General features: G+C 60.0%; 1 protein-coding gene across 4 annotated transcripts in view; it reads left to right on the top strand.

Moving 5' to 3' along the window:
* Positions 1-13,790: 13,790 nt before the first annotated feature.
* IL1R2 (interleukin 1 receptor type 2) overlaps positions 13,791-27,047 on the top strand; it is a 35,664-nt gene continuing 22,407 nt past the window's right edge. For 3 of the 4 annotated variants that reach the window (XM_081101638.1, XM_081101636.1, XM_081101635.1), the window contains exon 1: positions 13,956-14,136. The gene's annotated coding sequence lies outside the window, so the exon portion shown is untranslated. Of the gene's footprint in view, positions 14,137-27,047 lie in introns of all 4 variants that reach the window. The other variant, XM_081101637.1, reaches the window with a different exon arrangement.

Below are 27,047 nucleotides of genomic sequence, written 5' to 3'. Positions count from 1 at the left end.
GCTTAGGCCTGATTCCCCAGGGAGCAGGCCTAAGCCAGCAGGTGGATATCCCCTGAGGGATGTGATAGGGCACAGGCCAGACTGAGGGACCCCCTCCCCCAAGTGCACGAATTTTTGTGCACTGAGCCTCTAGTGAGAATATAATTAATTTCCTTTCCTGATTACTCTGGGGGGTGGTAAGGATTTCACCTCCTGCCTTCCTGTTTTCTCCAGTCTCCATCCCTGCCTGCCTCTGCTCCTTCCCCTTCCCCAAGTTCATAAGGAAAGCTTCAGAGGAAGACTTTTTTCAGAGCCACCTGCCAACATGTTGGGGATGAGGCCTCCTGGCGGCTCAGATGAGAAGGGTGGTCTTGGGAATAATCGGTGTCTTTGGGGCTCATCTGTGGAGAGGGTTTTCCATGTGGCTTCTGGGCAGGCAGTGAAGAAAAGGGTGGTGAGGTCCTTCCTCTGGATTCTTGTTGGACTCTGACTTGACAGATGGAATTTGTCACCAGCTCTAGGAAGGTACAGATTTAACTTGGTGTGGAAACATTAGGAAATGCGAAGTTTCTCGCATGTAGGATTGATGGAGCAAATGCCACGGCTGCTCAACCCTGGAGGTTGGTCTGGGTTGCAGTGTGCGTCCGCTCCACAGATGCACTCCCTACCCCTGCCGCCGGAGCATGGGCGGGCTTGGGAGAAGTGGGGCGCAGTTTACTGCTGGGAAAGGGAGGGCATGGAAGGTGATTCTGAGGATCCTATTTCAAACTCTGAATGACTAAAGCAGCAGCCACAACAACCACAGCACAGAAACTTCCCCAAACTCTGCTCTCCAGAAAACCTTCCTGGTGTTGCAAGAATGCAGAAACGGCCTGCAAGCTGTACTAGAAATAATGATAAAGATCATTCACTCAAGGCCCTTAGAGTTTGCAAACTGGGAATACAGCTAGGTCCACACCCAGAAAAGTTAGTTACACGTTCTTGTAGGAAAAAGCCCATTCTTGAGAGGGGTCAGGCCTGTATCCTGAGTCCTAGGTTGTCCAGGATGGATATCAGTTAGATGTCTGGTGGTCTGGACGATGGGTCCAGGAGCTCTGGTCACCTCCCAGGGTCTGGGTAGCGGATGTCAGGTGGTCTGAGGCCTCTGGGGCAACCAGAGGGTTATCGGGAAGCCTGGCGTGTGGCCAGGCATTGACGCACTATTAGAGTGTTCGAAAGCGTAGGTTCCAGGCCAGTTTGCACAAGAACAGAATCATTTGCTCACGCCTCAGTCTTCATAATGTTAATGGTTTAAGAGCTTGGTTACAGTGACTCCGCTTCTGTACGCCGTGTCTCCACTCCCCTCGCAGCAGCAGGCGGCTGTGCCTTCCCAGCCAAGCCGGGGCCTGCCCCCTGAGGACGGGCCCGTGTGTTGGCAGGGAGCAGGGCTGCAGCGCTGGCCGGTGACAACAGTGAGCCACCAGTACCGGGGCGTGTTTTAGAGAGCATATGCCGTTGGGAGGCCTGGGCAGAGGCTGCAGCCTGGGCTGGGCTGAGCTGCTGGGGCAGTGGCAGCTCCGGAGGCTGAGAAAGGCTGCTGCTGAGGAAACGCCCAGGGCCCCGTGCACACCCCCCCGTGACTATGGCCTGAGAACTGAAGGCTCAAAAACACGTCAGAACACACCTGCGGGCACCCGCCGAGAACTGGTCCTCCTCGCTCCGTACAGGCCTTTCAGGATGGGGTGAAGTTTGGGACTTGAGATCAGTGGGTACTGGCAGGTCTTTGGTCTTAGAAGCTGAGAGACTGAATACAAATGGACAATGGCCAGAGCATCCCTGAGAGCAGGACGCTGCCAACCTCCGCAGTGACCCACCTGCCCTGCAGGGGCCAGCCAGGCCGGACAGCCGAGCAGCAACCCCTGACGGTGACTGTCAGCCGCAGAGGCCCAGGGTTTGACTAGTAACTAGCATCTCCCTTAATTTTTGCTCCAGCTTCCAACTGAGGACCAGCTAGAGAAAGCCAACCAAGCACAAATGTCCCCATCCAAGGAGCCCCTGCAGCCTCCTGCCAAGGCACCCCAGCGCCTTCCTTCTTTCTACCATGAGACCTTCCCCAGTGTCTCCTGCCCCCGAGTTTTTGCCAAGACTGAGTGACGGTGGCTGACTCGCTGCAGCCAGCTCTGAGCACGGCGTCTGTGCAGGCTCTCATCCGCGTGCTCGTGGCTCATCTCCACAAAAGCATGGCTCCCCCCACAAGGAAGCCCGACACGAAGGGGGCAGGCAGCTCCCAGGGCTCCTGGCTCAGTTCTCCTCCCTGTCCCCCAACCCTTGGGGGTAGATGAGGTGGGCAAGGCTGGGGGCGAGTTTTGTGGCTCCTTCCCAGGTGCCGCTGGCAGGGAGCCAAGAGGAAGGGTCCTGCCTGCTGCTTTAAGCGCCCGGGAATTACAGACAGTGAGTCCCCCTGAAAGCAGCTGCCGAGTCCAGGGGTCCCCGGACCTGGCAGCAGGCCTGTGTGGCTGCCCTCCGTGGGTGCCCAGGGGTGTGCAAAGCCTGGGGCTGGGGGAGGGACCCAGGCCTGTGAGCTGATGAGGAAGCCAGCCAGCTGTGGGTGGCATTAGGGGCTGCGTTTTTAACTTAAACATTATTTTGACATAATTTTACATTTAGAGGAAACTTATAGGAATGGCAAAAAGAATTTTCACATCATTCACCTAGATTCCCCAGGTGTGTGCTCAATTTTCTTTTCTGAACCACTGAAGCGTAGTTGTAGGCTTGCCCTCATTCCTGAGTAGGTTACTACATCCCCAAAGACAAGGCCTTCTGCGCAACCGCAGCGAGGAGGCTGCAGCCAGGGCAGCCGCACGGTGTCGTTCTCGGGTGCGCAGACCTTGCACAGGTGTGCCCACCGCCCCAGTGATGCCGTCAGCCGGAAAGAACCCAGGCGGCCCACTGCGTTGGTTGTCGTGCTTCTGTGATCTCTCCTGCGCTCTGAACGGGCTGTGGTCTTCCTTTACCGTATGATGCGGCCTTCCTTTGTCATGTGACAGCTGCAGCAGGGGGCTCCGCGCTCCTGTCTGTGCCCCCGCAGGCCCCTGGGGAGGGCAGGTGAGCCTTCCCTGCGCCTCAGTGTCCTGGCAGCCTCCCTGTGGCTCCACCTGCCACTGGGGAGATGGAGACTTGCCGGCTGCTGCCGACGTCAGCCCCGCCGGGAGCAGGTGCCCTGTCACCTCGTCTGTCTCAAATCGACAGCCACCTGAAGGTCGGAGTGGTTTCTTTGTTGGTGAAAACAGCGACTATAATCGTGCGCGATGGTTCAGGTACGGGCTCTTCCTGCTGAGACTAAAGGCACCCTAAAGGCGGGGCCCGAGTACCTCAGAGCACCCCGTTCCTGCACAGACACGACCTGAGAACCGCCCGGGGCCACCTTGTGTCCAGCCCGGTTCCCGGGGATTCTGGTGGCCGAACGCTGGCCTGGCTTTTGTCTGCACTGAATAGTTTCAGCCAGGTGGTCATCAGAGTGCCTCCGAGAACGGGGAGCGAGGCGTGCCTTGAGCCCACCCATAGGACAGGACGTTTGTGTCCTTGCTGGACAATAGGTGAGTTCAGTTTAAATGTCTGTGTGTGCAGGAGGCAGAGGCGACCTCAGGCGTGCTCTCCCTGCGGCCTGGCAGAAGGCTGTGGGTCGCCCGCCTCCCTCGGCGACTTATTCCCCAGCAGGTGCTGTCCTCCTGGGTGTGCAGCGAGGGCACCTCCCTCCTGCAGCCCTCTGTGACTGCGACGCGACGGGAAAGTTGGATGTGTCCTGCAAACACATCCCGTAGCTGTGCAAGGGCAGGTCCCGCTCAGAGCACACGGCAGCGGCGCCTCCACGCAGCAAGCGCTGGCGGTCTCCTGGCACCTGAGAACCCTGCCCGCGCCACACGCAGACCCACCACGGCAGCGTCTGCAGACGGGGCCCAGGGCAGCGTCAGGAGGGGCCTGGGCTGAGGTCCACAGGAGACCAGACAGTTGGGACACCTCCTGCCGCCGTGGAGAGCAGGCCCACAGGGCACCACGGAGACGGAATGTCTCTGTCTGGGTGGCTGCCGGGCAGGCTAGGAAGCCGGTGGTGCCATGGATGCCACCCCACCGCCCATCACTTTGGGTGCCTCCTTCCCTCCTCTCAACCTCATGGAGAGAGCCAGGTGTGAGCAATGGAGGACAGATAGCTGGACAAAGGCCTGGCTGGAGATGTGGGATGAGCCCCAGTGCTGGTCACATGTAGTCCTCGCTCCCTGCCTGCAGGGCAGACGGCTTGCTGCCTGTCCGGGAGGGAGGCGCTCCCGTGGGGGGCCGTGTCGAAGGGTCTCCGCACTCTCTGGGAGGTCAAGGCCTTGTCCATGCTCTGCCCCTCCCTGGGGGCAGCTCTGCTCCAAGGAAGGGCTGCTCAGACCTTCCTTTCCCGGGGCGGTCGGAGGACCTGCGGGAACGGAGTGCAGTGTCTCTGCTGTTGGGAGGAAGCCGCAGGCCTGGGTTAGCCCTGGCTCCTGTGCCCACTGTGTGTGGCCTTGGTGTCGCAGGGACAAAACTCAACTGTGACTCGCAGAGGCTGGGGCTGCTGAGCGTGGTAACCTGGGGACAGTCCTGCCTGGCACTGCAGGGCCTGTGCTGGCTGGGAAGGTGGTGTCTGGGACGGGCCTCTGGGCCTGGGCCCAGGGACAGGATGGCTGAAGCCGCAGCTGAGGGTGGAGCGTGACAGGCCTGGGCTGGGCCTGGGTCCCGTAGCTGCAAGGCCGTGTCCGGGCTTTGTCCACTAGAGACACCGCCATGGACCATGGTATGACCGGTCACTGCGCTGGCTGGTAGCAGAGCATTGAAGTGGCTTTGTGTGGCCAAGGCCTCCTCTGAAGATGAAAAGCACCGTCCTCTCAGGAGGCGGCCACTCAGTCCCTGACCACGTCCGAGCGGAGACTCCGCGTGCTGGGGGCCAGCGCCTCTGGCGGGCTGGGTGCCCCGCCCGCTGCACTTTGAACCGGGAGTTCCCAGGGCCCTCACTCAGACCTCCCAGCTCTGCAGCCCAATCTGAGCATCCACTTCTTTTTTCTTAAAGAACACCACAAATTTAAAATATATATATATATATATATATATATATATATATATATATATATATATCTCAGAGAAGAAGGGAGACAGAGAGAGCTAGAAACATCAATCATAAGAGAGAATCATTGATGCCCTGCCTCCTATATGCCCCCCACTAGGGACCAAGCCCACAACCTGGACATGTGCCCTGACTGGGAATTGAACCGTGAACTCTTGGTTCATAGGTCGAGGCTCAACCACTGAGCCACACAGGCCGGGCTGAGCATCTAGTTCTGAAAGACGTCGTGAGGACCAGGGCTCCGTGGGATGAAGACTGACCAGGGGGGAGAGGTGTCACTCAGAGACTGGCCTCAAGTCCCTGGACAAGTCGGGGAGGTTCTAGAAGCAGACGACAGAGGCCAGGCCACTTGCGTCCGTTCCATCCAGGCCAGGGCCTGGGGCGCGGGGTGCAGAGCGCGGGGCGCGGGCGTGGGGCCGGGGTGAGCCTGGCAGGAGGTTTCGAGAGCAGGAGCAGGGCTCGGGCTGAGGCCCTCTGGGTGGAGTCCGGCTCTTCCTCTCTCGCCGCGGGACGCAGGCTGGCTGCCCCTCAGTGCAGTGGCACGCTCAGCGCTTGGTGGCTTGGGACTTTACGTGGAAAGGCCATGTTGTATATTAAACCCAGGGCCGAGAGCATAGAAAGGACTTCATCAGTTCCTCTGTCTCCTTTTATGGAACTGGGGTGCCCGGTGGAGCTGGGCATAGGAAGGAGGCGAGGGCTTGGCCACCAGAACCAGGGGCCTGTGGGGACAGCCTGCCGCCTCAGGGCTCTGCCCACAGGCCGGGCCAGGCAGGTGCCCATGATGTCTGTGGAATGGGCCATGTCACCACCTCAGATTCCCTCCTGTTCCCACCCACCTGCTCTGGACCCGACCCCTCGCCTCTGTGGATGCCACCACCTCCAGCACCTGGCCTCTGACCTCCCGCTCCCCCTTCCGCCTGGGAACCTGCCAGGAGCTGCTCCTGCAGGCCCCAGCCTGACGGGGCGGGCAGGCCGAGCATGGCTGAGCCAATAGCCTGGGGCCCTTAAGCTCCCTCTGACTGAGGCAGGCTGGTCCCAGCACGCAGGGCGGCTGTGCACAGGGGTGCGGGCCAAGGGCCTGCAGCGAGGCTGGCGCAGGGCAGGCAGCGCCTGGCTTTGGGAGGGACGGAGAGCTTTGTCCGGGCGTTGCTCACCCACAGCCTTCGTGCTGGCTGTTCGCACACGCAGCGTCATGGGCTGCACAGCGGCTGAGGGCTGTGTGTGGGGCTGACCTGGCTGGCGTTCTACGCCGTGCCCAGCACTGTGCTCGGTGCTGCTTTCAGCGGAGACCTAGAGCCCGCAGGGCACAGAGGAGCAGACCAGAGCGCCAGGGGGTCGCTGTGCCCAGGCCACCGGCTAGTAGGGAGTCATGTATTCGTCTTTGTACTCCACAGGTGCTCAGTGCGTGTCTGTTAGGCTCCACGAGTAGCAGCTGACGTTGCTGTGTACCCCCATCCCCAGTTCACCAGTGCCTGTTTTTTGGGGGACTGTTTAGGATCAGTGGGGCAAGGTCTACTCCTGGGGCAGGGCTTGGGGTCACACTGTGCCTGGCCTGGGACCCAGAGCCAATCCTGGGTGTGGCCAGGAGGGGGGGGCAGGTTTGAGGAGGGCCTCTCACCTGCCACCTGGGAAGGTATTTCGCCCCTAGCCTTCCTCTGCTTGGCAAGAAGAGCGAAGTGATTCACTTCTTGATGGAATGCGTGCGATAGGCTCAGCTCCCCGAGTGAAAGGTCGTTAGAAAAAGAAAACAGCAGCACCGTCCCCTCGCTGAGGGCGTGCGTGTGGCATCCTGCTCTGTCGCTGCTCGCTGGGGCCTCAGGCATGGCTTCGCTCTGCGGGGGATGTTTGCCATTTTTCTTGGTATGTTGTATTTTATTTATTTATTTTATGTAGGAAAACAATAGTGTTTTTTAAAATTAAATTTATTGGATTGACAGTGGTTAATAAAATTATATAGGTTTTATTAAAATTATATGGGTTTCATCTGTATATTGCATTGTGTTTGTATCTTTTAACCTTCTCAGAATATTTTTTTAAAAGATTTTTTATTGATTTTTAGAGAGAGAGGAAGGAAGAGGCAGAGAGGGATAGAAACATCAATGATGAGAGAGAATCATTGATTGGCTGCCTCCTGCCCGCCCCCTACCAGTGATCCAGCCTGTGACACGGGTGTGTGCCCTGACAAGGAATTGAATGGGCAACCTCCTGGTGCACGGGATGATGCTCTACCCACTGAGCCATACCGGCCAGGATTCTCGGAATATTTAATCGGAGCTGGTAAATGGAGCCTATTCCATCTTTGTGGAGTTCTCAGCTAACCACCTCCACCCCCAGGACCGCGAGCTGCCCGGGTGCTGGCGCTGAGCTGCACTGTCCCCCCTGCCACCCTGTGCAGTGGGGTGAGGAGCCCGGGCTCCACACCAGAGCCTTAGCTCTGACCCTAACTCTCTGTGCGGCTTATTGTGTCTCAGCGCTGGAGGCTGATGTCCCCGATGGCGGGGTCATCCCCCCCGGACCGCTCCAGCGCAGGACCCCGCGGCCTTCCCGCCTCTGGGTGTCCAGCACCCTCGGAGCCGGGGCTGCAGCCGCCTCTCCTCTCACAGCGCCTCCCCTCCTGCTGTCTTGGTCCAGATCTCTCCTCTGGACATCGCACCAGGCCCACCCTAGTGGCCTCACTGTAACTGATTTTCTCTGCAAAGGCCTGAGTCCCAGCTCAGGGCACGTTGTGAGGCAGCAGCTGGGGCCCAGCTTGTCTGCTTTTTGGTTGCGGGGAAGGAGACACGCGGAGAGCCCTGTGCTCCTTCGACAGCTTCCTCGATGTCTGCTCACCTCAGCGTCCCTCGCTGAGAAGGGGCTGCCAGCACATACAGCACTGAAGGCGCAGGGCAGCGGGATGAGGGCTTAATCCCGGGGACCCAGTGCATGATGGAGCCGGGCACTGACTGGCGGTGAGTGGCTGCGAGGAGAGCAGCCAGCACCGCGGCCTCGTCTCTCACCGGCAGAATCCACGCTGCGGCTCTGAAGCTGCTAGGAGCCCACGCGGGCCTGGGCCCAGGACAGCTCCACGGAGAGGCGAGCCCTCCGCACCGCCGGCCGCACAGCTGCGGGACCGGGCAGCCCCAGGGGCACCTGCTGGGTTTGGAAGTGCTTTTTGGAACTGTTGTCACACAGCAGGCGCGGAGGCTGTGCGAGGGGCTGCACCCCCGGCAGCTCCTCACGGGGGACCAGTGCCGGTCACGGCCTCGTCCTGCCCACGGTCTGCGGAGTGTGACCCTCCACGAGAGCGAAGCACACGATGGTCTAATGAGCGCCAGCGACCGTTCTCTTAGCTCCACTCACCTTTGGCCAAAGATGCCCCCAAAGCTTGACCAGCAGCTTGTCTTGTTGGGGGGGGGGGGGGCTTGGCGGGCTCCTCTGCTTCCCTGCCCAGCGGGGCCCAGCTCCCAGCTCGGGGCTCAGACCCACAGAGGACCAACCCCGCTGGCTGGATCCTAGAGAAGCCAGCACCCCCCCCGCCGCCCCCCCAGCGCAGCAGGGCTACGGGCCAGGCTGGGACTGGGGCTCCTCAGTGCCCCTCCCAGGCCTGACCCCTCGGCGGCTGGGCACGCCTGCCTGTGGGAGCCAGCAGCGACCTTTTAGTCACTTTGTCACTGACAAGTGTCCAGCAGGGCGTCGGGGTCCTCATCTCCGAGGCAGAGCTAGGGTGGGTGAGCGGGAGAGGCGTGGACCGGGTCGGGTAGAGCCCGTCTGCCCCCTGCCGGACTCCCAGGCTCCGAGAAGCCGATGCCCTGAGTTGCTGGGATGTAGACACTGAAAGGAGGGTGTGTGGTGTGCAGCCGGCCCTGGAAGTGGGCCCAGGCCGCCAGAGGCTCCGAACCCAGACGCCGGAGCCAGTCATCGCGATCCGATCCGTTGTCAGTGCCCCCTCACGGTGCGGGTGCCTGCCTTTCGCGGTGCGTCGCGGTACCTGCCCGCCTTTCGCGGTGCGTCGCGGTACCTGCCCGCCTTTCGCGGTGCGTCGCGGTACCTGCCCGCCTTTCGCGGTGCGTCGCGGTACCTGCCCGCCTTTCGCGGTGCGTCGCGGTACCTGCCCGCCTTTCGTGGTGCGTCGCGGTACCTGCAGGAAACGGTTTCTCACTTAGCAGCCCGTTCGATATGGAGTCAGGGCACGTCTCACCGAGTCCTGTTCTCAGGCGTCAGCACGATCGACGTGGCTTTTCCTGGAGTGGGGCAGCCAGGTGGCAGCTGGGACGCCCAGGGCAGTGGGCTGACGCCCTGCGGACTCTGGGCAGGGTGGGGAGTGCTGGCTGCTGAGACCACACTGGGAACTGGCATTTGAACGGCTCTGGGGGTGAGAGGCTGTCCTGTGCCGGGAGCCTGCGTGCTGGGTAGGCTTAGCCAGCGTCTTGCTGTTACGAATCCACACTCTCGCTCACATCTTTGTTGCTGTCCTGTCCCTCTGGGGAAGGTGAGCTCTCAGGTGCCAGCCGTGACGAGTGGCTGCAGCCACGCTGAGCGCGCAGGAAACCGAGTCTGAGCCCCACGTGGCCTGGACCGCCGGAGCCGCTGCTGTCTCTGTCTGACGCCTTCAGTGTGTCAGCCTGGGAGTCCGTCCAGCACTTGCTTTTCTCCCCGCAGGAGCCAGACTCAGCCCCAGGGAGTGGGCGGCGACTGCCAGCCCCCAGGGCAGCCTGGGGCCTGGGCTCAGCGCCAGGGGCGATCCTCCGGCGCAGCCTGGGGCTTGCTGGGGGTCAGGGACCACTTTTTAATAAGCCACCTTTCTCAGGAGTCCAAAGGCAATTTAACAACTCAGCTACTGTGGCTGTTTCCAGCAGGGGCGCTGGGGCAGCTCACGGGGTGGCGGGCACAGAGCTGCAGGGGAGTCTCCGTGTCTCTGTGAGGCGGGCGGCCTCCACGAGGGGTGGTGCTGAGGGCTGGCTCTGGGCGCGGACGGCCCAGGGGTCTCTGCCGCCTCCTGTCGCAGAGATGGAGCGGCTCGGCGAGGGGGTGGGGTGGGGAGGCTCACGGTGGGGCTGCACCCCAGCTCTGGGCCAGGAGGAAGACGGGCACTAAGGCAACGGGAGTGCGTGGAGGTCGTCATGATCTGGGTTCTTCTCTCTCAGCGGGGCCCAGGCTGGAAAGCAAGCCACGTCCCTCCCCCTGCCCCCCCCTGCTCCCCTGGGGCACTGAGCGGGAGCTGGGCGCAGAGCGCTGGGGTGGACAGTGCCCCCGGGAGCACCGGGACTCCCCTAGGAGCCTGAGGACTGGGTTCTCCAGCCTCCCGCCCGCACCGTGCACGCTGCCGGCCTGTAGCGCGGCCACGCCCCGGCACTGGCTGTCCCAGGTGAAGGGCAAGGGCAAGGCTGAGGGAGGAGGATACCCATCCCCTCAGGGGAGACAGTGGGCCCAGGGAGGGAAGGCTTGCGGCTGGAGGAGCGGGTGGGCTGGGCTGGGCGCCCCGGGGCAGAGTGGCACAAGGGGACCCACTTCCCGCTGCCCTCCCACCCACTCCGGGTTCTGTGGGAGGTTGGTGGGAGCGGGCGGCCCTCGGTGTCCTGGGCCCTTGGCACCCCCATCCCTGCCCAGGGTCCCACTGACAGCCAGGGCGAGGAGGAGGGAGCGGAAGGAAGGCTGGAAGAAAGCCTCCACCACAGCTGGGATTTCCTCTGCACTGAACACAAAACGCACCCTCTCCCGCGGACCTCGGAAGCGCCATGCGCCCCCGGCCTGCCCCGTGGAGGCGCCCCGAGCCCTGGGTGCTGTGCCCCCAGCCCGGCCATGCCGACCCCGCCTGCTGCGCAGGCCACGAGGCACACAGCGCGGCCGCAGGACTGGGGAGCCGTGGAAGCTGAGGACCGGCCTAAACACGCCCCTCAGTCCCTGGCACCCACGGGGATTACCCCTGTGGCAGACTGGGCTCAGATGTGGTGAAATGAGGGATCTTCAGGGTTCATCACGGGGCCCTGGGAGAGGGGCCAGGCGAGGAAGGCCCCGCTGTGATGGGAGCGGGAGGAAAGCCGGTGCAGGCGGGCGGTCGGGCGGCCGCGGGGAGGACACGCCGTGCGGCTGGGAAAGGTCGGAAGCGTTCTGCCCGGAGCCTCCGGGAGGACCAGCACTGCCCACGCCCGGTCAGCGCCTAGCCGCCAGCCTGGCCGCGGACGGGCCGGGCGGGAGCGCGGGTTGGTGCTGTGTGAGCCGCGCTGGCGGTGGTTTGTGGCAGCAGCACGAGGGACCCCATGCAGAACGGCTCACCGCCTTCTCTGCACACCGGCAAGCCCTTGCCGCCCAGGCTTCCCTCTGGCGTTGGTACTTGACTCACTAATAGGGAGGGAAGGCCACTCTCCTGCTCTGGGACGCAGACCTGCCTCCGCGGCGGCCGGCTGACCATGGCAGGCCGCAGACCTTCCCATTTACAGGTCTGATTGCCAAGCTGACCTTATGGCCTTAACGAGCACAGGCTGCCTCGCAGGCCCAGGGAAGGCCGGGCTGAAAACCGGCCCCAGGGAGGGCCGGAAGGCGGGGAGAGGCTGCCACTCCGATGCCAGTTGGGAGAGTTGCGTAAGGAAACTTGGTAAGTGAGGTGCGTGTGGGGTGGCTGCGGATGAAACGGTCCCCATGCTGCCTGGCAGGTGCCAAAGGCCTGTCCAGGGCAGGAAGGAGAAGGCCGCGGTGCCCGTAGGCGTGTCGCAAGGCACCGGAAACTGCTTCGCTCGCTGGCCAGGTCGGCCAGGACAGCCAGGAACCAGCATGTAGAGGGAGGCGGGAGGGCGCAGGTTCCCGTCAGAACCAACAGCCGTGAGGCCCCACCGCCAGGGAGGTCTGCGGTCAGCAGCCTCCGCTCTGGCCCGGGGCTGCCGGGGCTCAGACAGCGGCCCTGCCCGGAGCAGCCTCCTCACACTGCACCTTCTTTTCTTTTTAAATTTCTCTTTATTGTTGGAAGCATGATAGGTGCCCCCTCCCCTCCACCCTCCTAGGCCCCCCTCCCCCCCACTCCCTTGCTCTCTCTGGTCTGATACAAGTGAGTGAGTTTGTGGGGACAAGATGAGAGGCGGCTCATAAAGCCAGAGGCGAGCAGTCCCTGCGACAGCACATGGCAGGCCAGCGCAGCCCTCCCCTCTCCTGCCTGCTCCGCCCGCCTCTGGCCTCACATCACGGAGGGAAGGGTTGGAATCTGGCCACAGGGTTTTCTGAGGATTCCGCTGATTTCTGAGCAACAGCAGGTTTGGGAAAGACCTGGGTCTGAAAACCGCAGCCTCATTGCTTCAATCCTTGCAGTAAGCGTCCTGGGTGACTTTCAACTCAACCCTCAGAGGATTTCAGATATTTCGGAACATCCCGTGCCCGGTCTCCTTCTCAGGAGCTGGTGGGGAAATGTGCTGAGGCAGGGCCCGGGTGGGGAATGCGGGAAGGTGGCCACTGCTCCCCGGGGAGGCAGACGCTGGGGCTGCTGGGGGGGAGGCGTGAGGGGCCTGTTCACACAGTCCCTGGTGGCGGAGGGGAGAGTTGGTAAACGAGGTGCGTCTGAGGTGAAGTTATGTAAATTCCTCTTTCGGGATCACAAGACCAGCAGTTACGCCTCAGTGCGGCCGGAGGCAGATTGCGTGATTTCACTTCCTCTGCTCGGCCGTGCTGAGCTGCCGTGCCGAGCTGTGGGCGGCCTGTGCTGTTCAGTGAGCAGGGTCCCAGCTGAGGCGGGCCAGGCGGACAGAGCGTCCGACGCCTCTGAGGGCAGCGAGGCCTCGGCCATTCTCATGCCCTATATCCTGGGATGATGACGGTATTTTGTGAGACTTTCCTGCTGGGGTGAATTCACACCTTTGAAACTTACTTGGCTTGACCCCAGGTTATAGCTTCTTCTTCAATCTTACCATAACGCAATTATGGAACAAATACAGATGTTCCCCCGGTCCTTGGAAAGAGAATACACGTGGATACAATGTGACGTTCACCCCAGCTCAACGCTCCATCTCGGGGTATTCCCAGATCCATCAGCGTGTACCCCGTCACGACGTGACAGACCCACTCATGCCGCTCCCGCACCCGTGGCCCCTCCGCGCCCGTTCCGGAACTCGGTGCTGGCTTTGGCCGCCTCTGAGTTTCCGTCTAGATTCAGCTGCTTCTCTCGGGCTGCGTCTTCCTCGTTCGCCAAAGGTGAACCGAGGCTCTGGGTCCTTGGGCTTCAGCCCGCAGTTCGGGTCTGAGTTCCCGTTTCCTCGGAAAGAGCTCCTGCGTCCGCTTTTCACCGGCAGAGCCTCAGCACCGAGCACATCGGGCACATTGAGCACATCGGGGTGGGCGCAGGGCCTCCCTCAGCGCGGGAGGGGCATCCCATCCGCCCCCCCCCCCGCCCCCACAAGCCCCTCCGCCCTTCGAATTCCACGGGAGGTGGGGGTGGCCGGGGGGAGGGGCAAGGGGAGCAGGAGCTGTCAGAGCCACTCTGAGGGAAGCCTGGAGACACATGGGTTGGACAGACATGACCTAGAACCAAACTCTCGTTTTCAGAGTACAAGCTCTCAGTCAGGCAAATCCAGATGGAAATAAAGATTTAAAAATCACCCCCTTCCTTCAGTTAACAATGAAAATCCTGTAAACAGGGCGCCGGATCGAGCACCTTCCTTCACCCCCAGGAGGCCCCAGGGGAGCCCTGACCACCCCGCTGCGAGCCCTGAACATCCTCTCCCTCTCACAGGGCCGGCCGGGGAGCACAGCCACGGAACACCGCCTCGCCTCGCCTCGCCTCGCGGCTGGAGGGACGCAGCCTCAGCGAGTCACAGAAAATAGGGAAGCTCACGCACTTGCCTTGGCCACTTCCCCATCTGAGCGGGGCGCATCAGCGCGAGCAGCTCCCTGCCAGGAGGGAAAAGGTGTGTCCACGCCACCGCCACGGGCAGAGGGCGACACAGGCGATTAGGAAACCCGGGAGGACGAGGATATATATCCTGACCCGACGCTGAGCTTCACCCAGGCGAAAGCCAGGCCTGGCAGCCTTCCCGGACGGAACAGACGAGAAGCCACAGGTGGAAACGCAGCTGCAGGTAAGTCGGAGAGAGTGAGTGGGCGGGAGCCCTGGGCGGCAGGACACGGGGTGCCGCCTGCGGAGGGACCTTGGGCGGCTTCCCGCTGCTGCTGGACCCCAGGTGCTCCTGGGCGACCTGCCTCGCTGTGTGCAGGTGGCCATGGCTCTGGGCCGGCAGCTCTCTCTGCCCCGGCAGGCCCGGCACAGGGGCGTCTGACACCTCCTGCGAGAGAAGCTGCCGGGCCAGCGCTCGGGTTCGGTCAGAGGGAAGGAGCTGGGGGACAGGTCCCACTGCGGAGGCCCTGCCGCGGGGCTCACACAGGACCCAGACTTCCCTCTTCGGTGGGGTTGTGGGGTTTTCTGCGGGGCCTGTCTTCTCTTTAAAGTAAGTGCAGCTTTTCTGACCCGCACGCCCGCTGGCTGAAACCAGATCACGGCTTGTCCTGGGAGAATGTGAGCCCTGAGGCCAGAGGTTTTGCCTCTGATGAGCAGTCCAATGTCCTGTCTGTGTTCATAAAGGGGCTGTCTGAAATCGGCTGTACATCAGTGCAGGAGCATCATTGCAGGAGTCACCCACCCAGGCCAGCGGCTTGCCAGTAATGAGCAGCCAGGAGGGTTAAGCTTACCTTGCTTCATGCTCATGAGATAATAATAAAACTGGGCACGATTCTTTAAAAACACTTTTACCCCCCAATTATCATGAAATTAATGACACAATTTACTTTTACCCTCCCTGTGCCTTAGTTTCCCCATCTGTTCAGAGTGATCTGGAGGAGGAGGAGGGCCTCAGGGCGCGGGAAGCAGCAGGAGGGTGGCCCTGGCCCGAGGCAGGTGCTGCAGACACACTTGTGCTCACCATGAGACACCCCCCTCCCCCACTTCGCCTCCCCCCCACCCCCCCACCCCCGTGAGCCCACCCCCCTGCAGCGGGGGTGGGGGGGCAGAGGGGGGGGAGCCCAGCCTGCCATCATCTCATCATCTCTGCAGGGCCCCTTCTATAGCCTGAGGCAGTGCAGCGGCTGGCTCCCTGCCCCCAGCGGGGGTCTGCCTGCTACGCCCCCGCCCCCTTCGCGCCCACCCCCCCCCCCAGCAGGCATCCCGCCCACTGCGCTTGCCCTCTCCCTGGCCTGCTTCTCTGGGCTCTGCCTTCCCAAGAGAACAGAGGGTTCCTTGTCACCAGGTCGGTGAGGAATAAAGGGAGCCCTTGCCTTGAGCTTCACCGCACGCGGTCTTGTCCGCTTCAGGTGCCTTTCGGCCCCTGTGACTGTCCTATAGGCGAGAAGGAGGCCTCTGTCCGCTTGCTCCTGGGTGGCCTGGGAGCGTCTTCCAGGCCTGAAGCAGGCCTTCCCCTCCGCAGCCCACTCCCACTGACCTCCAAAGGCCAACCCTGGACCACAAATAATGAGGGGCACAGAGGATTCACAGGCCCCTCCCCCCTCCGGCCCTCCCCCGCCCCAGGATTGCAGTCGGCCTCTGGTGATGAAGGACTGAGGGGTGCAAGGGGCACAGATGTGGGTTGTCTTTCTATGTGGTCACTCCCCACTCTCTCTATAGGGACCCTTGGTCATGACCTGCTCTCTTGATGGGACATTTGGGGACACTTAGGCCAGCGATTCTGAAACCTGACCTGTAGCATCACCTGAAGGGCTTGCTACAGCACAGTCTGGGCCCTGTCGGACGTACTGACTGTGTGTGTGCATGCGTGTGTGTGTGTATGCGTGCGCATGTGTGCATGCCTGTGTGTGTGTATGCATGCGGCCGGGACTTGCATCTCTAACTCCCAAGGCGATGCAGATGCTGGTCTGGGAGCCACTTTGAGAACCACGTCCTTGGGAATAAGATGAGGTCTCACGTCCAGTGGCAAACCTACGAGTTATTCAAGGACCAAAGCCTGGGAGGCCGTTTGGAAACAGAACTCACAGAGCGCGTCCGCAGCCCGACGTGAGTGCTGGAGGGGGGGCTGACAGCTGAGCCCATCTGCATCTGAAACTTGGCCTCAGCGTCATCGGTTCTGTCCTCTGCCCACAGAGCGCTGCTTAAGGGAGGAGGACGGCAGAGGGTGGGAAGGGTGGAAGTCTGTGGCCAGCTGATGGGCCGGTCCCCGTGGGGCCGTGAGGAATGCAGTGACGGGTAGATGTGGGTTCTCTCGCCCCTCAGAGACCCTGCGCCAGTGACTCTCGGCCTGTGAGCATTAGAACTGCCCGGGAGCTTTCATAAACCTGTGCCAGGGCCCTGGACGTCGGGGGCTTGGGGTCGGAGTCAGGCATCAGTGCATCGAGGCCGAGCCACTGCCTGCTCCACCGCTCACCCTCCTCCCTGAGACTTATTCTCCTTCCAAACCTGTGCTCTGTCCTGTCGTCTATGCAATGGTTCTCTGGGAATAAATGGGCATTAGACTCACCAGTAGCACAATCGAGAGAGAAGTCTGAGAAGTTGTAATCAGGCCCCTGCAAGCGTTTCTGACGCATGCTCTAGCGAAGAGCCCCTGTTTCACAATGAGCATGAATACTTTCCTACACGCAGGAGGCAAATGGTTGCGGCACTTGACTTTGGGGCAAAGAGCCAGTTTAAGGCGTGGCTGTTACCTTGCTATTTGGCTTAGGAACATAACTTTATGTTTCTGGATGCTAGTTTCACTCATCAGAAGAAAAGGGTGGGCTAGAGAGCAGGGTTCTTAGTTACTTTTAAGAATCTCTGGAAGGTAGTCACACCCCAAATGTGCCTGCCATGCCAAGAGGAAATTTAAGAATACGTGGACTTCACTGGGACTGCAGACGCGAGTCCACCCGGAGGCCTGCGGGCCGGGCCTGTGGCCAGCCGATGGGCCCGCCCTCGGACGGGATGGTCTGTGGAAAGGAGCACGACGCTGTGGCTGAATGATCCATATTTACAGGTGGGATTGGCCCGAATCCCAGTTTGTTAGCTCAACACCTGGTCGTACAACCCTCAGCGAAGGATGGGCCCGAACCCGGCCCACCACTGCTCCTTGTGCTCCCTAGGCCTCAGGACTCAGCCCCCAGAGCCAATGGCATGGTCCCGCGGCGCTTGGAGTTCTCTAACATTTGTAAGCCTCACCGTCTTCATCTCTTAAAACAAAAATAATAGCATGTAGTTCATAAAATGCTGGGGAAATGAAAAGAAATAATACATTTTCAAACTCGCCCACTCTCTGGTGGAAGGTCAGTGTTAGCTGTCATCCCCATCTTCAACATCCTCACAGCATCAGCACCATGGTCGTCATCACCGTCAGACCCTGAGGCTCTTTCAGAAGCCGCTCGCAGCTCACTCCATGTGCCCGCTTTACTTAAGAATAAGCCAATCCTGCCCTAGCGGGGTGGCTCAGTGGATAGAGCATAGAGCGTCGGCCTGCGGACTGAAGGGTCCCAGGTTTGATTCCGGTCAAGGGTACATACCTTGGTTGCAGGCACATCCCCGGCTCTGGTCAGGGCACGTGCAGGAGGCAACCAGTCGATGTGCTTCTCTCACATCAATGTTTCCCTCTCTCCGTTGCTCCTCCTCCCTAAAAATCAATGGAAAAGTATCCTTGCATGAGGATTAACAAAAATAAATAACTAAGCCAATCCTAGCGGCAGTGCTCCTCGACCCCAGGTCTTGCTGACGTGCAGATGGCTCTGACTCGCCAGGTCGGTGGCGCCTGAGACTTGGCACTTCTCACGGTGATGTCCGTGCTGCAAGGCTGCAGGCGAGGTGTTCTTGTTCAGGAGCAAAGAAGAGGTCAGTGCAAAGCTGTGGATGACCCACACTTCCTAGCGCTTCTGTTCCTCCGAGCATTTCCCTCAATGTCTGGAAGAGGCAGAATTTGAAGCTGACCCCATGGCTTGTCTAAGCCCCTCCCTTGAGCGAGGGTGTGTGTATGACTAGGATGGGCTGTCCCGTGCTTGACCAGGCCACCTGCTGGGGCAAGGGGAAGGAATTCTGCAGGTGTAATTTAGGTCCCCAGGCGGTTGACTTGACATTAATAAAAGGAAGACCTTCTGGGTGTGTGTGAGCAGCCAGTGGGCTCCATAGACGAAGGCCTAGAGGTCAGAGTCGAGAGACCCGAGATGTGAAGCAGCATCTGGCGTCCTGTTGAGCTGGAGGCGACAGCTGGCCGCGTGGGGAGGCCCTGGGCAGGAAGGGGCGACCTCCAGGTAGATGACAGCACAGAGCTCTGTCAGCAGCGTCGCACTTGGGAAAGGACCCTGAGGCTGAAGTCGGTCTGAGTCCAACCCCCATCCAAGCTGAGGCCAGGCGCCCACCCCCGGCAATGTGAGCTCAGCGGTGGGTGTGGCGTGAAGCCACTGAGTGCGTGGCAGTTGACTACACAGCAATAGAAAACGCGTCTGAGGCCCAGCTCTGCCCTTTGACCTCTGTGCATGCCAGTCCGTTATTCTGCAGTGATAACCTCAGTAGCTCAATAGAGCACAGTGGCTGGCTCATGCTCCATGTTGCCAGCGGTGAGCGTGTCAGGCTGATGGCGCTGGGGCCTTACAAGGCTGGTGCCAGAAGACAGCCTGCAGGGCTCTGCCGGCCTCGGCGGCTGTGACATGTGTGCTGTCCCGGACAGCAGGAAGCAGTGCGTGGGCCGTGGATAGAGAGGACCTCAGCCTCCTGGCAGCACGGCCTGCCACCCTGTGTGACAAACAAGGCTCAGGGCTCACGGTGGCCGCAGAACGGGCTGGGGGAGGGCGCCAGGAGAGAAGTGGCTCGGCCTGATCACCGTCATGCGGCCATGCCGCCTGTGCAGAGAAATGGGCTCCTGTGTGTGCCCCCAAACAGGAGAGTTCCAGATATTGGTGAACATGATTCTCTACCACTTCGCGTGGCTCGGGAGGTCGGTTGAGGGGCAGGGGAGCAGCCTGGCTCTCAGATGGCCAGTGCCAGGGGGCTGTTCTTACCACCAGGGAGCAGGCTGGCTGGCGTGGCGAGCTGAGAGAAGCCCAAGGGCCAGCAAGGGAACGCGGCCTTGCCCAGGCCCGGGGAGAGCGCACGTTTTCTTGGCGGGGCTTTCTGGGGCAGTGGAAACCCAGGAAGCCTAGGCTGCCTTCAGGCCAAAGACGGCCTCCCTGCAGCACGGGGTTCCCCACCCAGTGCAGATCCAACTCAGGGGGCTTCTACCTTTTATTTTTGTGCGTGAGCTTGACTTCTCTCTCATGGCCACACCGGACACAGGACAGGGGATGCTGCTGCCTCAATGGCCCTCGGAGGCCAGGCCGTTCCGGTGGGCACGTCACCCGGAGGGTAAAGACGACCTGCTGGTGTAGAAAGAAATGCCATCTGCTTGGCGCTGTAACACTTTTGGAAGGAAATATTAGTGAGATGCATGTAGTATGGTCAGAATTTATTCTCACTGCGGATCAAAGCCACAAGAGTTACCTTGACTAACTCTTCTAATAAGAGTCCCCTGAGGCCCCTTTTCATCAGGAAAAAGGAGGTAAACCTACCAGTACACGCTGCCCCCTCTTGATGGGCTCAATGGGCCTCTCTCAGAACTGCTGTCCCTCCCGGGGAGAAGCCTGGTCTTTCAGTTTCTCACCTCGCACCCTCCTCCAGCCAGGAAGGCACCTGAGCACAGGGGAGGCTGTGTCCCCAGGAGTGAGGGGCGGTGGCTAGTCCCCTGCTGGCCTGTGGGTCTTTCCTGGCTCCCACGGAGAGGCGGCTGGACCTGGCCATCGTGGGCGTTGGAATCTGCTGCTGGGAAAACCCATCGTCTGCCTTTCAGCCCAGTCAGAGCCAATGACATGGCCCTCGCCACATGGTCCCACGGTGCCTCCTGGCTCCACAGGCCCTCACATCTTGGCTGTGCCATCATTTCTCCCGCATGGACTGGCCACCGGTGCCAGTGATACTCAAACTGTTTACCAGCCGCAGGCGAAGCGCCACCCGTCAGCACAGGGGCCACGCGGACCACGGGGAGCAGGGTGCCGGGGTGGCGGAGGGTGGAGAGTCGGGGCCTATGTGGCTATTCACCAGCCGGTAAGCATGGTTCCAGTCGGCCGCACGGCTCCTTGCCGACTGCGTGCCCTCAGCCTCAGCTCCAGGGCGTCTCGCTCCTCATCGCCAGGCCGGTCTCCTGCACGGGAGGCCCAGGGGAGCAGCTGGACCCTCTCCTTGTTGGCGAAGACCCGAGGCTAGCAGGGGGCTGACTCAGACCCTCGCCATGCCGCCTCGCCCTCCTCCCTCGTGGCCTTGGCTCACGGCTCCTGTTTGCTGCAGCGGGATCCCGAGCGAGCAGACCCAGCAGGAGAAAGCGCCTCTGCCGCCAGCGCCTCCTCTTCTACTATTGCAGTTTCTGAGCCCAGAAGAGGGAGAAGCATCTGTCCGCGTCCTCTCGCGTCTTCCCTCCTTCACCCTGGAGCCCAGAGCCTTCTCCTCGACTTCCCTTCCTGCCGGGAATGGACCCCACGTCCATCCACTTCCTCCCTCCTTCTGGCTGCGCTCCCCTTCCGGGGGCCGCGGTGGCAGAAGCAGCGGAGGCAGTGAAGGTGCTGTCACATTATTACTCATGGCCAGTGCTCACTGTCCCCTCCTAGGCGCAGGCTCTGGACAGAAGTTCCCCTGCTCTTCATGGCTCGAGCTCCTTACGCACCAGCTGTCTGTGCCGACACCCTGACCCCCCAACCCCCGGAGGGCACCGTGAGGAGGTGGCCCTCTGTGTCTGCTCTGAAGGCCTGAACTCCCGTGGCCTTCGGCTCTTGCATCTGCCCTTGCAGTTTTCCTGTCTCCCTGTTACTGTCCATCGGCGGCCTCTTCTCTGTGTTTCTTCGCCAGTCCTGTCCCGGCTCCCATTTGCTGCCTCGAATCTGCTCTGGATTGAGCATTTCTGGTCGCCCATCGCGCATAACAATGGCTGCTCAAGTGAGTCGCTTAAACACACCTTTATTCTAACTCACATTTTCTGTATGTCATGAATTTGCGGGGGCTCAGCTGGGCGACCCTTCTGCGCCACGGGGTCCCGCTGAGTTCAAACAGTGGTTCTCGGTGGGCAGTCTGCTGGCGGCACTGCTGGTGCCTCTGGGGGGCGCCCTGGGGGCTGTGTGTGAGCGGGGAGTCCCTGGCAGCACGCCCCGGTTCCCTTCACAAGTGGCTGGTTCCCTGGGGCAGGGTCCCAGGGAAGGCAGGCGGAGCTGCGTGGCTGCTCCGATGTCGCTCTGGCTTCACCGGCCTCCCTCTGTGGGACTCGGGTCCCAGGCTGGCCTGTGTTCGGGGGGTGAGCAGGACCCGTGGGTGATGGGCACGGGCACAGGCGGGCGGCCACGTGGGCCGGGACTGCTGCTGCGGCATCTGTAGAAGCCGGCGAGCCACGCCCACGCGGACGCGGGAAGAGCCTCTGAGAGGCCTCGGGGCGCCCGGTGAGGGGAGCACACACACCTGGACCTGCTGGTTAATCTGGCCGGCGGTTTAGAGCTTGGTCCTTGTCTCTTCTGACTGTGGCAGTTCAATGGGCAAGTTCTGTGGCTCATGGATAATTCGGATGTCTGAGGTGTTTGCCACTCCGATTGCAGGGGCTGAGGCATCTCGGCTACGGGTGTCACCTGTTCCCGCCCCCTGTCCCTGCCAGCGCCCAGCCCAGTGACTAATCAGTGTCACCCAGTGAGCAGCCCAAGCAGCTGCAAGGCGGGCGCTCAGGAGAATCAGGGCCTGGAGTCCTGCTCTGCCTTTGCTGTCTGGGGATGTGAGTGAGTGGGGGACCCATTGGCGGTTACCCGATGAAGCCCCCAATTCGAGGCTTTGGAAATGACAGCGGTGCTCAGGGCTCAGACAAAGCTCACGTCCAGGCTGGAGCAGAGGGCTGTGCACCTGGAGGTGCAGTGACTCCAGCAGCCCAACCCCTGCCTTTTAGAGATGAAGAAACTGTGACCCAGATAGGTAAATGCCTCTGTGGCTTGCCCGGCTCAGAGCCAGCTCACAGCAAGCAGGGCACCAGCCGCGGTCTCCTGTTCTGCGTCGTCTGAATGAAAGCATCCGCATTCCGTGGTAGGCTGTGTGTGTGTGTGTGTGTGTGTGTGTGTGTGTGTGTTTACATGTTGAACATCTATAATAATAAAAGCGTAATATGCTAATTAGACTGGACATCCTTCCGGACGTCCTTCCGTCCTTCCTTCTGGACAAAGCAGTGGTGGCGGGGGCCAAGGCCTTGCACGAATTTCGTGCCTCGGGCCCCTAGTCCTTCTATAACATGGATGTTCACATCGGCTGTGGTTCCATTGGGTAGAGTTGCCCGCTTTCTAGTGTAGTGCCTGGTGTTTGCTGAGGTGTTGGCTGTCGCAGGGAGCTCTGGGTGTGTGATGGCCCCTCGCAGGAGTTAGTCCGACGCAGGCTGGGTGCTCTGATGCCTCCTTGGGGTCTGCTAGCTGTGCTTCTGAGTAAGTCACTCCGCCTGCGTTCTGGGGCCTCTTCCGGAACATGCTGCTGAGGGCAAACACTCGTCAAGTGCTTTCTCCTGCCGACTCGGTGGTCACCCCTTTATTCATCACATGCCACCTTCCCTCCTGATGCACGTCAGGCCATAGCCGCTTCAGGGATCAGCAGCCAGGGCCTCGCAGAGGCCGCACAGTCTGCCTGCTGGCACTGACCCGTCCGGCCGCCACGGAGACAGCGGGCCCTCCTGACCACTCCGCCAGACTCTCCAGTCCACCTGCTTCCCAGAACGCTCCCTGTGCAGGCTCCCTAGGTCTCAGGGCTCCGCAACATGTAGCCTTCTGAGCCGGCCTGGGTGGAAGCTGACCAAGAAGTAGAGCTCACATGAAGGAAATTTTGTATTCCAAAAGGACAGAGAAGTTTCTGACCACGAGTCCTCCTGGAGACTTGGAAGAGTCCATCTTAAGAGGGTGGCTTGGCCGCTGTGGAGGACGCTGGGCTCGGGAAGGCTGTCTGGGTGAGCTGCTGAGCTTCATGGCCGAACAGAGGATGAGTATCAAGGCAGGACCCTGTAGGCTCAGGCTTGCATCTGGCTGTCACTCCATCAGCCCTGTGGCTCGGCTAAGTTAATGGAGGTATCTGAGTCTATTTCCATGCCTTCCTGTTTGTATCGAGGGTGCGTGCTCACTGGATACTGAGCTCAGCGGCGAATCCCTCTTACACATACAGGCCGGGGACCTGAAGCTTGCTGGCTGTGCGTGGTGGGTGCCGAGGGCCTCCCGGGTGCCAAGAGTGCCCACCTCAGCACTCGGGAGGTCCGGGGGGTGGGGGTGAGGAGGGGGTCTTGTCGGGCTTAGCCTGTGGGCAGGCTGATGGAGAAGAAAGTTTGTAAAAAAAGGGTCTTTGCTTGATGGTCCAGCTCAGAGGCTCTGAATAACTCCGCTTCCATGGGAACCCAGTGTGTGAGCAGAGGATGTGAAGGGGTTGGAAGATGAGCTGTTTTCTTGAAGCTCTTACTCAGTGGTTTTAGGGAAGAAGTCCGTCGAGTTCAGAAGATTTGACAGGGATGGCTTTAGGGAGTAAGGTACTTGTTGGCAGAAAGTAATATATACAGAGTGTAGCCCTTGGGGGAGCCCAGTCTCAACCTGTCCAGGTTTTCTCTTTGAGTCACTGTGTCCTCAGCTCCACCAGAGTCAGGGCCCCGAGACGCTGCCATTCGGCCAGGGCCATGCAAACCCTTTGTCCGGGGTGGGCGGGGACTGGCTCCTGTCTTTTTTAAAGAACAAAAATAGTTCATAGATGACTCATTAAGAGTTCTTTGAGCCAGGACAATTGTCAACAAAAGCTGCCTCAAAGTGGTCATATCTTTCTTTAGAGCAGGGGTGGGGAATGTCCGGCCCGCGGGCCATATACGGCCCAGCAATCATTTGGTCTGGCCCTGCCAAGGCAACCACAGATGGGACTCTAAATTCAATAAACGCAGGAGCTTTTTTCAAAGCAGCAGGAATGCATATTAAGTGAATTGTATTAAGCGAGTGACGGGGCTCTTCCCTACCCCCAGCCTCCCACCCTCTGTGCTGTCCAGAGACTTAGCTCGAAACACTTTATATTTTGCTTTACCTTAGCATTTAAACATGTTTCCAAGCTTCGTTTGGATGGAAGTATTATTCCCCCCTGGCTTCAGGTTGGCACCACATGCCTGAAACATGTTTGGGTTTTTAGGAATTGGCTTCACAAGCTGGCGGTGGCGGTGCTGTGCCTGAGGCCCGAGGCTGTGGGCCTTCAGGAACGTTTAGGGCCCGCCCCCTGGTTCGGGCGGCGGTGCCACCTGACTCAGAGTTTTCTGTGCAGCATCTCAACCTCTTCAGAACAAGGTGGAGACAGGAAGCAAAGTGCAGTGCTCTGGGGCGTCCCCGCCGGTGCGGGCTGCGCCATTGCTCTCTGCTTATTGCATTTTTCTCTCCTTCTTTCAGCTCGTCACACATTTTGGGTCATTTTTAAAAAATTCCCAGCCCTGCTTTTGTCATCCTATTCCTCTGTGGTTTTACACCGAGTGTGGAGAAACATAGTTATCTGACAAAAACAAGACAACCATGAACAAGGATAAAACTGTAACTCAAACACTTGGAACGAGCTGCCCTAACATTTCTTTCTTGCAGTAAGAAGGTCCACTCGGATCCAGGCAGGAATGTAGAATTGCCTGTAACTCAAAGACATTTAAGGAAAGTGGGCCAGGCACACAGTGTTTGGTGCAAACCTCTGCAAACAAATTCTTTTTCCTTGGGCTCTGCGAAGGCTGACGGCTTCCCACACGGGGTTGGGCTGCAGCCTTTCGGGGGCTTTGATTATTGAAAACAATCGCTGCCACCTGTTTGTGGTTATTGTCTGAGGCTACTTCCTGGAAAGGTCACAGGAAAGCTGCTATTTTGCCAAAGTCCACAGAGAGAAACCAAGGCAATTCTCTGGGCGGGGGGCCTGGGCGGAGGGGGGCCTGGGCAGAGGGGGTCTGGGCAGAGAGAGGGGGAGCGGCTGCCGCACGCGGGCATTGGAGAGTGTTGTTTGATTGGGACAGGGTCCTTGTTGAAACACCTCTACTTCTAACCCTGGCCAGATGTGTGATTGTGAGAAGAGGGTTAACAGCCACCTCACTTCCCGCACCTGAGAAAGGGCTAGGACGAGACCTCCCAGGCTCCCAGCTCTGTCGCTTTGTGGAGCCTGAGCTAGCAGCTGCCCTGAATGGATGCAGCCTGACTTTCTGGTGGAAAAATGAGTTTGAACATGGTTACAAATCCTCACATAGTCCCAGCCAAGCCTGAACCTGCACTTGGGGGAGGGGTGCTTTCCTCCAAGAGGCGGCTGCACAGCTCCTCCTGCCTGTCAATCATCAGACACCACTGAGCACCCGCACCCGCAGGACTTTTTACCCCGGTCTTTTTCCTGAACTCAGAGGCTAACATACAGGGGCTAGGCTTGCTGTGCAGGACAGAAAACCTGAGCATGTAAAGGCAGGCACCCTCCTCTGTTGCACCCCATCACTCTCAACAAGGAGCCCGCAGCTGTGGCCCAAGGTGGTGCTGCAAGCCAGCTCTCCCCTGGCCGAGGCTGCGGGAGGGAAGCGTGGTGGAGATTTTCAAGTAGACTTCCAGGTGGACCATCCATGTCCACTTGCATTTCATTGACCCTGCTTTTGTCATGTTGCCACTCCTAGGTGCAAGGGAGGATGGGAAATGCAGTCTTTGTGTGGGATGGTGATTTGTTTGGCTAAGAGCCGGCGGCTGTTATTGGGGAAGCAGGGAGGACAGATGGAGGAGGAAACTGTGGCACCTGCCACAGAAGCTGCTTTTTGAAGTGTGAGGGCGGTGGGTTTAAACTCCATCCCTATTTACTAGCTGTCAGGTGTTGGCCAAGACACGGAACCTCTAACCTCTTCTACTATACGATCTGTGAAACTGGCATGCTGTTCCCAGCACGGGGTAAACAGGAGAAGAAACGCTGTGTTTAGCACAATAGCTGTCACTGTTACACCAGTCCCTGTATCAACATTTGGACTTCACTCACTTACTAGTGTCAGGGTGCGTAGTGCTGGTTACATCTGGTGCGTGGAAGTCCTGCCCCTTTCATATCCTTCCCAGGGACCCAGGGAGCCGGGCTGAGGCCTGCGCAGCTGGGGACACGGCACGCTGAGCGTCCGGAGGCACAGGCAGCTTGGTCAGTGCTGATAGGACCTTTCTGGTAACCAGGTGGCCTGATGAGCCAGAGGGTGGGATAGAGGTAAAGTTAAGGAATATTAACTTTCAGAAACATGCAGAGGACGGGCCTATGCAGCATAGGAAGAGCTTAGGGGAGATAGCCCGGGCAGACACCCAGATAAGGGGAGACTCTCTGCCACCTTCATCACTGCTCCTCATCACGGAGTGGGGTTCAAGCCGCATCTCTGAGGCCGTGCCTCTGCTGGGCCTCCCTGCTGAGGGAGGCTCCTGGAGCACAGGGCCACTCCGCAGGGGTCAGCCCTGCCCTGGACATCAGGAGCCATCTGGGTGTGCTGTGAGCCACTGAGAATCCCATCTGTTCCAGGGGTGGAGAACAAGTCAAACTCCTTCCGGGAAATGGGGGATGGGTGGTGGTAGGGGTTGGTTCTGGATTTACTCATCACTCCCAACTTCCTATTAGGCTCTTAGTCATCACTATTGCCTGGTACTTTCTGGGCCTGGGCATTGTGCGGGCCATGAAGGCCATGATGGAGACTGGGCCTCAGTGCCTCAGTCCTCAAGGCTGTCCCTACCCACGGGGGGCCAGACAAGAAGCAGGTCTGGCCATTGGCATGGCTGCTCCCATTTCTTTCTCCTCCTGGTGTAACTTTGCAACTCCTCCCACTGGAGGTGGGGCCATTTCCCCGCCCCTGTGATGGCAGGTTTGGCCATGTGACTTGCTTTGACCAATGGAATGTGGGCAGACAAGAGTGAGCTAGTCCTGAGCAAAGCTGTGAGTGCTTTTGCTCACTTTGCTTGTGCTTTGCTATCACATGAGATCATCTCTCAGGAGACACTTGTCCAAGGAGGGTGAGAGCCA

The sequence above is a fragment of the Myotis nattereri genome, assembly GCF_964212035.1.
Source record: "Myotis nattereri genome assembly, chromosome: 10".
NCBI lineage: Eukaryota > Metazoa > Chordata > Mammalia > Chiroptera > Vespertilionidae > Myotis > Myotis nattereri.
The sequence above is the reverse complement of the archived record's forward strand: the minus strand, read 5'-3'. Positions and strand labels throughout refer to the sequence as shown.